The 13215-nt window shown below is 45.9% G+C and overlaps 1 protein-coding gene across 1 annotated transcript in view; it reads left to right on the top strand.

The window, feature by feature from the left end:
• LOC126184353 (uncharacterized) overlaps positions 1-13215 on the top strand; it is a 496186-nt gene that overhangs the window by 478879 nt on the left and 4092 nt on the right. The gene's annotated exons all lie outside the window — the stretch shown is intronic.

A 13215-nucleotide genomic window follows, 5' to 3' on the forward strand; every position in this document is an offset into this window, starting at 1 on the left:
TTCCTCCCTGTGCATGTCTGAAGGCCGACCCACGCATTTTCGTGCATAGCCGGTGACGGGGTAACGCGTAATTCCCTGCCCCGGGTAGACAGGTAGGACACATACGTACCCCCTGGTAACGGGCAGGCCCAGGGAGGGGTGATTACCCGAGCTGATACCTTCCGAAAGTGCCGATTGGTCCCTCCGTCCGTTTGTCGGGAGGTGTGACCTGAGGTGTGAACATTCACCTAAGGCGGGAGTGCCCTCAGAGAGGGCCCCCACAAGGGAGGAGCGCGCCATCGGAGACGCCGGTAATCATGGTAGATTCTTCCGCAATGGTTTCCTCATCTTCCACTATGTCTGCTCACAAGCGTAAGTTCACTGAGTCTCAGCCACAGACAGTTCTTCCATCGTTGCCACAGTTCCTTGTTGTTTCTCGGTCTGACGAAGGTCACAACTTCTCCACGGTCAACCCTTTCATTATTCAGAAAGGTGTCGACGCAATTGCAGGTCCTGTAAAGTCTTGTTCCAGATTACGGAATGGCACCTTGTTGTTAGAAACAGTCAGTGCCCTCCAGCCACAAAAATTGCTGCGTACTTCACTGCTCCACACCTTCCCTGTCCGGGTTGAAGCACACCGCATTTTAAAATCCTCACATGGAGTCGTTTATACACACTCCCTCGACGGATTGTCCGACGAGGAAATTCAGCACTACCTTTCTGACCAGGGCGTAACGGCTGTTCATAGAGTTATGAAAAGGGTTGACATTGTTCCAACCCGTACTGTCTTCTTGACATTTGGCAGAGTTCAACTCCCATCGAAAATAAAAGTGGGCTATGAAATAATTTCCGTTTGCCCCTATGTCCCAAACCCTCCGCGTTGCTATCGGTGCCAGCGGTTCAATCACACCAGTGAGTCCTGTTCCAACCCGGCCAAATGTGTTACGTGTGGCAATGATGCCCATGAGGGTGCTTGTCCACCTCCATCCCCTCGTTGCATCAACTGTATGGGTGACCACGCTGCTTCCTCTCGAGATTGCCCCATTTTTAAAGACGAAAAGCTCATTCAGGAAATCAGAGTGAAGGAAAAGGTGTCGACCTTTGCTGCTCGAAAATTATTCGCAAGTCGAAAGCCCACTGTGCCTCAGACAGGAAAATACAGCACTGTCCTTGCCTCTCCTCGGCCAACAAAGGAGGCGGCCACACAGACTTGTGATCTCACCTTTAGTGCCACGGTCGTCAGATCGGCCAGCGCAAAGATCGCCTGTTCAACCTCCCCACTTTCGCCTGCTCAATCTATGGCTCACCCTTCATCGGGTTCTGCTAAATCTCGATCCCAAAAGTCAGACACCCGGACTTCCAAAAAAGAGCATACTCGTGAAGATACACTCCTGGAAATTGAAATAAGAACACCGTGAATTCATTGTCCCAGGAAGGGGAAACTTTATTGACACATTCCTGGGGTCAGATACATCACATGATCACACTGACAGAACCACAGGCACATAGACACAGGCAACAGAGCATGCACAATGTCGGCACTAGTACAGTGTATATCCACCTTTCGCAGCAATGCAGGCTGCTATTCTCCCATGGAGACGATCGTAGAGATGCTGGATGTAGTCCTGTGGAACGGCTTGCCATGCCATTTCCACCTGGCGCCTCAGTTGGACCAGCGTTCGTGCTGGACGTGCAGACCGCGTGAGACGACGCTTCATCCAGTCCCAAACATGCTCAATGGGGGACAGATCCGGAGATCTTGCTGGCCAGGGTAGTTGACTTACACCTTCTAGAGCACGTTGGGTGGCACGGGATACATGCGGACGTGCATTGTCCTGTTGGAACAGCAAGTTCCCTTGCCGGTCTAGGAATGGTAGAACGATGGGTTCGATGACGGTTTGGATGTACCGTGCACTATTCAGTATCCCCTCGACGATCACCAGTGGTGTACGGCCAGTGTCGGAGATCGCTCCCCACACCATGATGCCGGGTGTTGGCCCTGTGTGCCTCGGTCGTATGCAGTCCTGATTGTGGCGCTCACCTGCACGGCGCCAAACACGCATACGACCATCATTGGCACCAAGGCAGAAGCGACTCTCATCGCTGAAGACGACACGTCTCCATTCGTCCCTCCATTCATGCCTGTCGCGACACCACTGGAGGCGGGCTGCACGATGTTGGGGCGTGAGCGGAAGACGGCCTAACGGTGTGCGGGACCGTAGCCCAGCTTCATGGAGACGGTTGCGAATGGTCCTCGCCGATACCCCAGGAGCAACAGTGTCCCTAATTTGCTGGGAAGTGGCGGTGCGGTCCCCTACGGCACTGTGTAGGATCCTACGGTCTTGGCGTGCATCCGTGCGTCGCTGCGGTCCGGTCCCAGGTCGACGGGCACGTGCACCTTCCGCCGACCACTGGCGACAACATCGATGTACTGTGGAGACCTCACGCCCCACGTGTTGAGCAATTCGGCGGTACGTCCACCCGGCCTCCTGCATGCCCACTATACGCCCTCGCTCAAAGTCCGTCAACTGCACATACGGTTCACGTCCACGCTGTCGCGGCATGCTACCAGTGTTAAAAACTGCGATGGAGCTCCGTATGCCACGGCAAACTGGCTGACACTGACGGCGGCGGTGCACAAATGCTGCGCAGCTAGCGCCATTCGACGGCCAACACCGCGGTTCCTGGTGTGTCCGCTGTGCCGTGCGTGTGATCATTGCTTGTACAGCCCTCTCGCAGTGTCCGGAGCAAGTATGGTGGGTCTGACACACCGGTGTCAATGTGTTCTTTTTTCCATTTCCAGGAGTGTATTTTACGTATCCCAACTTCACAACCATCGGTTCCTCCTTCATCTAAACATCATGTTTCCAAGAAAGCTAATAAGAAACCCAGATCCTCTCCTTCTCCGCCACAGCGTGTCTCATCTACAGCACCACCTGGCTGTAACCGCCCTCGGCCGTCTTCTGTGTCGCCGAGGCGCACTGCTGGCGGCCGATCACCGGGCCGATCGCTGGTGGCAGGAGCTGTTCCTGAACAACCTATGGATCAGGATCTTTTGCCTTCGGCTGAATGCCGTTCCACGCTGTCGGTCGCAAGCTCTGAGCAGTCGTTAAGTTGACGGCAACCTTGGTCACATTCTTCCATTTTCTGTCCACCCTATGTCCATTATCCATTGGAATATCCGCGGCATTCGAGCCAATCGGGATGAATTGACGATCCTCCTACGATCCTACTCGCCGGTCATCTTCTGTCTTCAGGAAACAAAGTTGCGTCCCCATGACCGCTTTGTCTTCCCCCATTTTCAGTCAGTCCGATTTGATCTCCCCTCTGCTGAAGGCACTCCAGCACATGGAGGACTTGTGATTCTTCTCCATAATACTCTCCATTATCACCCAATCCCCTTAAACACTTCCTTCCAAGCAGTCGCTGTCCGTCTTTCCATTTCTGGATACACCTTCTCTCTTTGTACTGCATACATTCCATCGTCCACATCAATGGCACGAGCTGATCTCCTTCATCTTCTTGGTCAGCTTCCACCCCCCTACTTGCTGGTTGGGGACTTCAATGCCCACCACCCGCTTTGAGGATCTCCACATCCATGTCCGCGTGGCTCACTATTGCTAGACGTCTTCCATCAAGCGGATCTTGTTTGCCTCAACACTGGGGACCCTACATTTTTGTCTGCCTCCACGACAAATTTCTCTCATTTGGACCTTTTGGTCGGTACCGTTCCGCTAGCTCAGCGCTTAGAATGGTTCGCCCTTGCTGATACACACTCGAGTGACCACTTTCCATGTGTCCTTCGATTGCAGCCACAACTGCCATATATGCGCCCGAGACGCTGGAAGTTTTCCCAAGCCGATTGGACACTTTTTCGTCTCTAGCGACATTCGATGACCGTCACTTTCCTAGCGTCGACGATGAGGTCACTCATATTACAGACGTTATTCTTACAGCTGCGGAACGTTCAATACCACGCACCTCCAAATTGCCCCGGCGCCCCCCAGTTCCTTGGTGGAACGAGGCATGCCGTGACGCAATACGTGAGCGGCGACCTGCTCTTCGCGTTTTCCGCCACCATCCAACTTTGGCCAACTGTATCCGCTATAAGCAGTCCCGTGCGCGATGCCGTCGCATCATCCGCGATAGCAAGAAGGCAACCTGGAAATTCTTTACTAGCTCATTTAACACCTTCACTCCCTCCTCGGAAGTTTGGAGTCGGATTCGACGGTTATCTGGCGCGCCTAGTTTCTCCCCGGTCTCTGGGCTCACTGTCGCGCATGATACGTTAGTGGACCCCGTCGCAATTTCTAACTCATTGGGTCAACACTTTGCTGAGATTTCGAGCTCTTCAAATTACCCGCCAGCTTTTCTCCCGAAGAAACGTGCAGCGGAAGTGCAACCTCTTGCTTTCTCCTCTCAAAATCGCGAAAGCTATAATACTGTTTTCTCCATGCGGGAACTCCAAAATGTACTCTCTTCTTCTCGCTCCTCCGCCCCAGGACCGGATGGTATCCACGTCCAAATGTTGCTGCATTTATCAAACCATAGTCTGCGTTACCTCCTTCGCCTTTATAATCGAATTTGGACCGACAGTACTTTTCCCAGACGATGGCGGGAAGCTATCGTCGTTCCTGTTCCAAAACCTGGAAAGGACAAACATCTCTCCTCTAGCTATCGCGCCATTTCTCTCACGAGTAGTGTATGTAAGGTTTTGGAGCGTATGGTGAATTGCCGTTTAGCTTGGTGGCTGGAGTCCCGCAGTCTTTTAACACCTGCCCAATGCGGTTTCCGAAAGCATCGTTCTGCAGTTGACCATCTTGTTACTCTCTCCACTTATATCATGAACAATTTTCTCCGGAAACGCCAAACAGTAGCAATATTTTTTGATCTGGAGAGAGCATACGATACCTGTTGGAGGACAGGCATCCTCCGCACACTGTTCTCTTGGGGCTTTCGAGGTCGGCTGCCACTATTTCTGCGCGAATTTATGGCAGAGTGCACATTTAGAGTGCGGGTGAACACTACTCTCTCCCGTACTTTCTCCCAAGAAAACGGGGTACCTCAGGGCTCCGTGCTAAGTGTTGTACTGTTTGCCATTGCCATAAATCCAATTATGGACTGTCTCCTTCCCTATGTCTCAGGCTCCCTCTTTGTGGACGATTTTGCGATCTACTACAGCTCTCAACGGACCAGCCTTCTTGAACGACGTCTTCAAGGCTGTCTCGATCGCCTCCATTCTTGGAGCATCGAAACGGCTTCCGCTTTTCTCCCAGTAAGACCGTTTGTGTTAATTTTTGGCGTCGTACGGAGTTGCTTCCACCCTCCTTACATCTAGGACCTGTCAACCTTCCGTTTTCCGACGTCGCTAAATTCTTGGGTCTTATGTTTGACAGAAAACTGTGCTGGTCCTCCCACGTTTCCTATCTTTCGGCTCGCTGTCTGCGATCCCTCAACACCCTCCGTGTCCTGAATGGTACCTCGTGGGGAGCGGACCGAGTGGTCCTTCTCCGCCTCTATCGCGCCTTAGTGCACTCGAAATTGGACTATGGAAGCATAGTTTACTCCTCTGCTCGGCCGTCTATTCTTCGGCGTCTCGACTCTATCCACCACCGTGGATTACGTTTAGTGTCTGGAGCTTTTTACACCAGCCCTGTGGAAAGCCTTCATACAGAGACTGCTGAATCTCTGCTGTCCAATCGGCAAGCAGTCCTTCTGAGTCGTTATGCTAGCCAACTGTCTTCCATGCCTGCTAATCCGGCCCATGACCTTTTTTTCGACGCCTCCTTGGATGTAGGGTATGCAGGCCGCCCTTCCTCCCTACTACCACCGGGAGTCCGCTTCCGTCAACTGCTCCATTCTCTTTCCTTCCGCTTTCCTAAAACCTTCTTGACAACTTGGGGTACAGCACCGCCTTGGCTCCGTCCCCGGACCTGCCTGCTCTGTGACCTTTGTCAATTTCCCAAGGATGATACCCCTTCACTTGTTTATCGTCGGGCATTTGCTGCTCTATGTGCACAAATGAAGGAAGCCACATTTATTTACACTGATGGCTCGAAAACATCGTTAGGTGTAGGGAGTGCCTATATTGTTGGTGACACCCCAAATCGATTTCGGCTTCCCGACCAGTGTTCGGTTTATACTGCGGAGCTTTATGCTGTTCTCCAGGCTGCCCAATACATCCGCCGCCATCAGCGGATACAGTATGTTATCTGTTCAGATTCTCTCAGCTCTCTTCTCAGTCTCCAAGCTCTCTACCCTGTCCAACCTCTGGTCCACCGGATTCAGGACTGCCTGCGCTTGCTCCATCTGGGGGGCGTCTCGATGGCGTTCCTCTGGCTCCCAGGACTCGTTGGTATCTGTGGAAATGGGGCGGCCGATATAGTGGCCAAGGCTGCAGTCTCTCTTCTTCGGCCAGCTATTCAATCGATTCCCTTCGCCGATCTACGGAGTGTTTTATGTCGTCGTTTTGTTCTTTTATGGCACGCACATTGGTCGACACTTCCCAATAATAAATTGCGGGACATGAAAGCTCTTCCCTGTGCTTGGACCTCTTCCTCCCGAACGCGTCGTCGGGAGGAGGTAATTTTAACTAGACTCCGGATAGGGTACTGTCTTTTCAGCCATCGACATCTTTTAAGCGGCGATCCTCCCCCACTCTGTCCCCACTGCTCTCAGCTGTGGACGGTAAGACACCTTTTAATTGAGTGCCCCTATTTTACTTCGGTACGCGCCCGTCTACATCTGTCGCCTGATATATCGTCCATTTTAGCAGATGACACGCGCTCGGCCGATCGCGTTCTCGAGTTTATTAGTGCCAGTGAGATGACGTCAGTCATTTGAAGCTCTTTTTGGGGACAACCAACCCCTTTCTGTAGTGGATTTTTAAGCTTTCCTTCTGCTTTTAGTTTCTCCAATTTTTTGAGTTTCGTTCCCATTGCTGCTGGTTTCCATTTTCGTTTTTTGCCGTTTCCTAAGTCACAGACCGGGCGCTAATGACCATAGCAGTTTTGGCCCCCCCCCCCCCCCCCAAAAAAAACTATGTGTTTAGGCACCTTTCCTTTCTGTATATATCAAATGGCTCTAACCACATTTTCTGGCAATACTTCTGGAATGTCCTTGTTGTCGTTATGAAGAAACTGTTTTCTGATGCATATCAGCAACCATACAAATATTTACAGACTTTTTTTTGTTAGTTACTGTGCAATCCACAATCTTAACTGACAAGAAAAGATGTCTGTTTTGTTTCCTTCATCTCTTTGATCTTTTCAGTTTTTTCTTTTAGTAAATTTTCATAGTGTATTCTTACATCCTCTTGGAGTCATCTATTAACAGTTTTACTTAATTCACCATTTTTATCATGTTTCAGCTATTGTTTGCTTCAAACAATCACACTCTCTTTAATAACTATCTCACACCATTGGAGGTTTTCTTTGCTTTCACTTGTATACAGTCAAATGTCACTATGTGAGATGCTATGATTTTAACCTTTACTTAGTCTCATTCCATGTGTATGTGGAGGAGGGGGTGGTCACAAGGTGGGGAGGGCACATTTGTAATTTGTAATAAATACTCCTTGTCATGCACCTGTGACTATTTTTATCCTCACCAGGTACTTATAATATTGGTTGTTAGAGAAGAAGAAAATTAGTTTTTGTAGTATGTCAAATGTCTGTGATCCTCCGTCAGGTTCCTTCTGTTAACCCAAACACACTGCAGTACATCTTTTGTCTTTTTTCTTGACTTTAATCCAGTAATCCTCCTCTGTGAACCATGAGTTAATAGATACATCTTTTCTCAAACAAGTACTTACCGACATTGTCACCTCAGGTTGCATAAACTTACATTCACTGCAGCACTCAGTTTACCACTGATATTTAAGCACACCCATTATATTTTTATATGCTTTACATTTTCCACATTATATTATGAACCTATTACATATATCAAAACCTGTAGAAGTCCTCGAGAGCCTTTCCATTCAGTGTGGGTTCTCAGCATTAAACCAGAAGGATGTATATTCTTTACTTCCACAGTGCTAACTGTAATTAGTGAAAGCTTAACATGATATCAAGTGGATATATATCTGCAGCAGTTGATTATTATCCCATTTTTTTTAAATTGTTTTTAAGTCTATTGTGGCTTTCCTTTATATTGATTATCAATTTTGTCCAAATTTTGAATGCCTTTAGATCTGTTAAAACAAATAAAAGACATCCAAAGTTTGATCTTACATAAGTAATGTAAATCACACACATATGATAAGTACAGGGTGTTTCAAAAAGAATGACCTGATTTCAAAATTTCATATTTATTGATAAAAATATACTATGTAAATGGGATCAATTCCAAAATACTCACAAAAACTTCATGTTTCAGCTATGGTATTACAAATGCTCTGTGTTTCCACCAGCAGCAGCACAAACAACATCTAGATGATAGCTAAATTCATCATACACTTTAAACAATGTATCTGCTGTTATAGAAGTTATGGTGGCTGTTATTCTGTTCTTCACTTCCTCTATGTCACAAAGTAAAGCAGAGATGAACACACTTTCTTTCACACATCCCCACAAGAAAATATTGCATGGTGTCATGTCCCACAATCTCAGAGGCCAAGAATGCAGGTCAGTGTCTCAGGTTCCCATGTGCCCTGTCCATTGTTGAGGTAGTATGTCAACCTGAAGAGCTTGCACTAATTGTAGTTTCTATGGTTTATTGATGAAATGACATTGTAACACTCACCAGTCATTCGAAGCACTGCCAGTTCTCTGCTTGCACTGCAAGTAGACTTTTGTGGACTCTGCTCAAACATTTACCAAATTCTTTCCACATTGCCAGCAGAAGTGTGAGATCAACCTAGACTCTTACCTTTGCATAAGCACCCTTTCTATTTCAGATTGGTGATATCAATGACAAATGTTTTTGGGAGCAGGTGGATCAGTGCCAGAATGCTGATGAAAAACACACTGGATTGAAATCACTGACTCACTCTTTGCAAACTGCAGCACTCAATATACCTTCTGTTTAGTGGATGTTATCCTACTTCTGACTGACTGGAAGCTGACAAGATGCATTGACTGACATCTAATGGCAATTTTCTGTAACTCTAGGCCACATCCATTCCAACAGCATACAGTTCCCTGATAGCATGTCCCATGTTTCATAATTATTACCATCCAACATTTGGTCATTCTTTTTGAAACAACCTGTATAATTTTGTGTAATATACAGTAATGATGGTCATCCCTAAGTTTTCTGTTAATGTTAGTATAATTCATAGTGCTTTGTTTGCTTTGGTTACAATTCCTGCATGGTAAATACTCATTCTATTTATTAATCCACATAGTCATAACATTCAGAGTATTTTTGACTCCAACAAATACCGATTCTACAAATTACATTTACAAAGAGACAGTTAGGCTAGCTAGCCATTACATAGCTCCAGGATGAACGTCTCCCAGTACTGATGACAGAACCACAGAAGAAGTTATTCAGCAGAAATTCTAAGATGGAAACAACAGAAAAAACTAGGAAAGGCAGCCACTCACATGAAGGTGAGCTGGCTATAACACTGGACTTACATTTAGGAGCATGACAGCTCCAATCCCTGTCTCACCATTCAGATTTAGGTTCTCTGTGATTTCCCTAAATTATTTAAGACAAATGCCAGGATGGTTCCTCTGAGCAGTCATAGTTAATTTCCTTCCCCATCCTTTCTTAAACTGAGCCCTCAGCTGCATCTCTATTGACCTCATTGCTGACAGGATGTTAAACTATAATCCTCCTTCATTTGAAGATGGCTAATAATGTTGAGCATACATACCAATGCAGAAACATCACTAACTTTCAAGATACTGCTTTTTTTCAGGTTAAATACTCTCTCTCTCTCTCTCTCTCTCTCTCTCTCTCTCTCTCTCTCTCTCTCTCTTTCAACCATAAAACACCCTAATGCAATTATCCAGAGCTACACTGACTGACTGTTTACAAGTCTTTGCTCAAGTAACAAGAGTGCTAGGAGGGGATAGATAAAAGGAAACAGAGGGGATAAGATGTACTAAGCACGAATAGAGTGTAGAGGTAATTGGAGGCATCATGATGTGTAAGATAGATAGTTTCAATGGCAATGACTCCCCTATGTTTCCTCTTATCTATCCCCTCCTAGCACTCTTGTTACATGAGCAAAGACTTGTAAACAGTCAGTCAGTGTAGCTCTGGATAATTGCATTAGGGTGTTTTATGGTTGAAAGAGAGAGAGAGAGAGAGAGAGAGAGAGAGAGAGAGAGAGAGAGAGAGAGAGAGAGAGAGAGTATTTAACCTGAAAAAAGCAGTGTCTTGAAAGTTAGTGATGTTTCTGCATTGGTATGTATGTTCTACATTAGACATTGTTTTGATTGGGTGGGGGTGGCCTGCAGTATGGCAAGGGAGGAACAATGAGAGCAGGATTAAAGAAACGGAATCAGGAGTAGCATAAGGGCTGATTTCTGTACATGGCAGTTAAAGATACATTAGATAGATAGCTGTTCCGCCTGAAAGTAAGGTCAACCTGAGGTACAAATTAAGTTACCACACTCACCCATAAGCAAGGACATATTCTCATTGTGGAGCTGGTATTCTTTCCCTGTTTGCAAAACATATAGTTTCTTATTATATGTTTCTATTTACTAGAACAGAGAGATATTTTTGCTTCTCCATTACCTTAGAATTATTATTGAGTCAATATTATTTTTCTGTGTGCAGGGTATAGACAGTGATGATTATATGAAACAAGTTAAAATTAAGAATTTGAAGTCATTTTGACTATTTTTCGACCATGACTGTCTCAAGAAATATGTAAAGGTTTTTTAAATTACCACTGACTGGTAGCGGTAATAACAGCGCCATAACTTACAAAGTTAAAATTATCTGCTCAACTGGGACTTGAAGAGAGATATTTGCCTTTTGTGTAAAGTGCTGTACAGTGAATCACATGAGCAAGTATCAAAGTCTCACTCAGTGACTCAGAGATTCTGCTTGCTACTAGCTCATTCTGTTCTAGTACAATGGGATTCAGTCAATACATGCAAGTACCTGGATGTGACATTTTGTTGGGATATGAAACAAAATGATCACATAGGCAAGTCATAGGTAAAGCAGTTCATTGGTAAGGATACGGGGAATATACATTTTGGTATACAAACAAGATTTCTTAGAAAATATTCATGCAATTCATCCTAGAATATTGCACAAGTGCTTAGGACCCATACTACATAGGACTAATAGTGGAAGTTGAGCATATAAAAAGAAGGCCGAATGAATGGTCTCACGATTGTTTGACCAATGTAAGAGGGTCATGGTGATTATCTCCTGTCACAGGTGTGTTCCACTCCATCAGATTCATGGACAACCTGTGAAAATTGTTGTAGGAAACAACAACCCTGCTGTACTGGTAACTTATACAAAGTGTTTCATTTGGTCATGGCCATCAATCAGTTGTCCACCCAAATGAATGGCTGCTGCCACTTTGTGGTGAGAAACAAACTTGACACTCCCAATAGACTATGATGGTGCTGTGCATGAAATGTTCAACTTGGATAACTGTTACACAACTTGTGCCATCTGTGTACTCGGCTCCCTCAGCATCCCATGATAGAAGACATAGAGAAGATCCAACGGAGACAGCGCACTTTGTTATAGGATCATTTAGTAATCATGAAAGCATTACGGAGATGATAGATAAACTCCAGTGAAAGTCTCTGCAAGAGAGATGCTCAGTAGCTTGGTATGGGCTTTTGTTGAAGTTGCAAAGAGACCATGAGGATAAAATAAGAGAGATTAGATCCCACATAAAGGCATATCGACAATCTTTCTTTCCACAAACAATATGAGACTAGAATAGAAGGGAGAACTGATAGAGGTACTCAAAGTACGCTCCGCCACACACTGTCAGGTGGCTTTCGGAGTATGGATGTAGATGTAGATGTAGAATACTAAATTTTCTGAATTGAATAGAGGTTGTAACAATGGAAAATTGTACTGAAATGCAGGAGGACCTGCAAGCATTGACACATGGTGCAGGGAATGGCAATACAATCTCAATATAGACAAGTGTAATGTGCTGCAAATACATAGAAAGAAAGATCCTTTATCATTTAGCTACAATATAGCAGGTCAGCAACTGGAAGCAGTTAATTCCATAAATTATCTAGGAGTAGGCATTACGAGTGATTTAAAATGGAATGACCAGACTGAGATTCATTGGAAGAATCCTAAGGAAATGCAACCCAAAAACAAAGGAAAGGAGTTACAGTACACTTGTTCGCCCACTGCTTGAATACTGCTCACCAGTGTGGGATCTGCACCAGATAGGGTTGATAGAAGAGATAGAGAAGATCCAACGGAGAGCAGTGCGCTCATTACAGGATCATTTAGTAATCGTGAAAGCATTACGGAGATGACAGATAAACTCCAGTGGAAGACTCTACAGGAGAGATGCTCAGTAGCTTGGTATGGGCTTTTCTTGAAGTTTCGAGAACATACCTTCACTGAGGAGTCAAGCAGTATATTGCTCCCTCCTATGTATGTCTCGCGAAGAGACCATGAGGATAAAATCAGAGAGATTAGAGCCCACACAGAGGGATACCAAGAATCTTTCTTTCCACAAACAATATGAGACTAGAATAGAAAGGATAACCGATAGAGGTACTCAAAGTACACTCTGCCACACACCGTCAGGTGGCTTGCGGAGTATGGATGTAAATGTAGAATACTATTTTTCTGAATTGAAAAGATACTGTGACCCACACCCCCCACTTCATTTCATTAATCTACACCAAAATTGTTCTCTCCATAATATCCTTCCTGTGTTCTGTCTTGTCCCCACCCTAAACCTACACCATCAATTATTGTGCACTGCACATCAGCCTGCAGCAGGGTGTCAACCCACTCCATCACTTCACTCTGTTGCACATGCCTGCCCGCAGGAAGGTGGGTTTGCTGGTACCACATTCCTATCTCATTCCCTTGCTGCCTGAACCTCTAGTTATCACACTCTCTACTCTGCACCCATCCCTTCCCTCCCCCTTTCATTTTTCCCTCCCACCCATTCCACCTGACCACAGCCCCTCAAACCAGTCAAGTTGCAGCACTGAGACAATATAAATGTGCTTATGGAGTGGAGAGAAACAACAGATAATAAGATCAGAGCAGTGTAGGGTACATTGAAACAAACAGTTTTTTTTCAGGTCATCATAGGTA

This window comes from Schistocerca cancellata, chromosome 4 (assembly GCF_023864275.1).
Source record: "Schistocerca cancellata isolate TAMUIC-IGC-003103 chromosome 4, iqSchCanc2.1, whole genome shotgun sequence".
In the NCBI taxonomy this organism is placed as follows: Eukaryota; Metazoa; Arthropoda; class Insecta; order Orthoptera; family Acrididae; genus Schistocerca; species Schistocerca cancellata.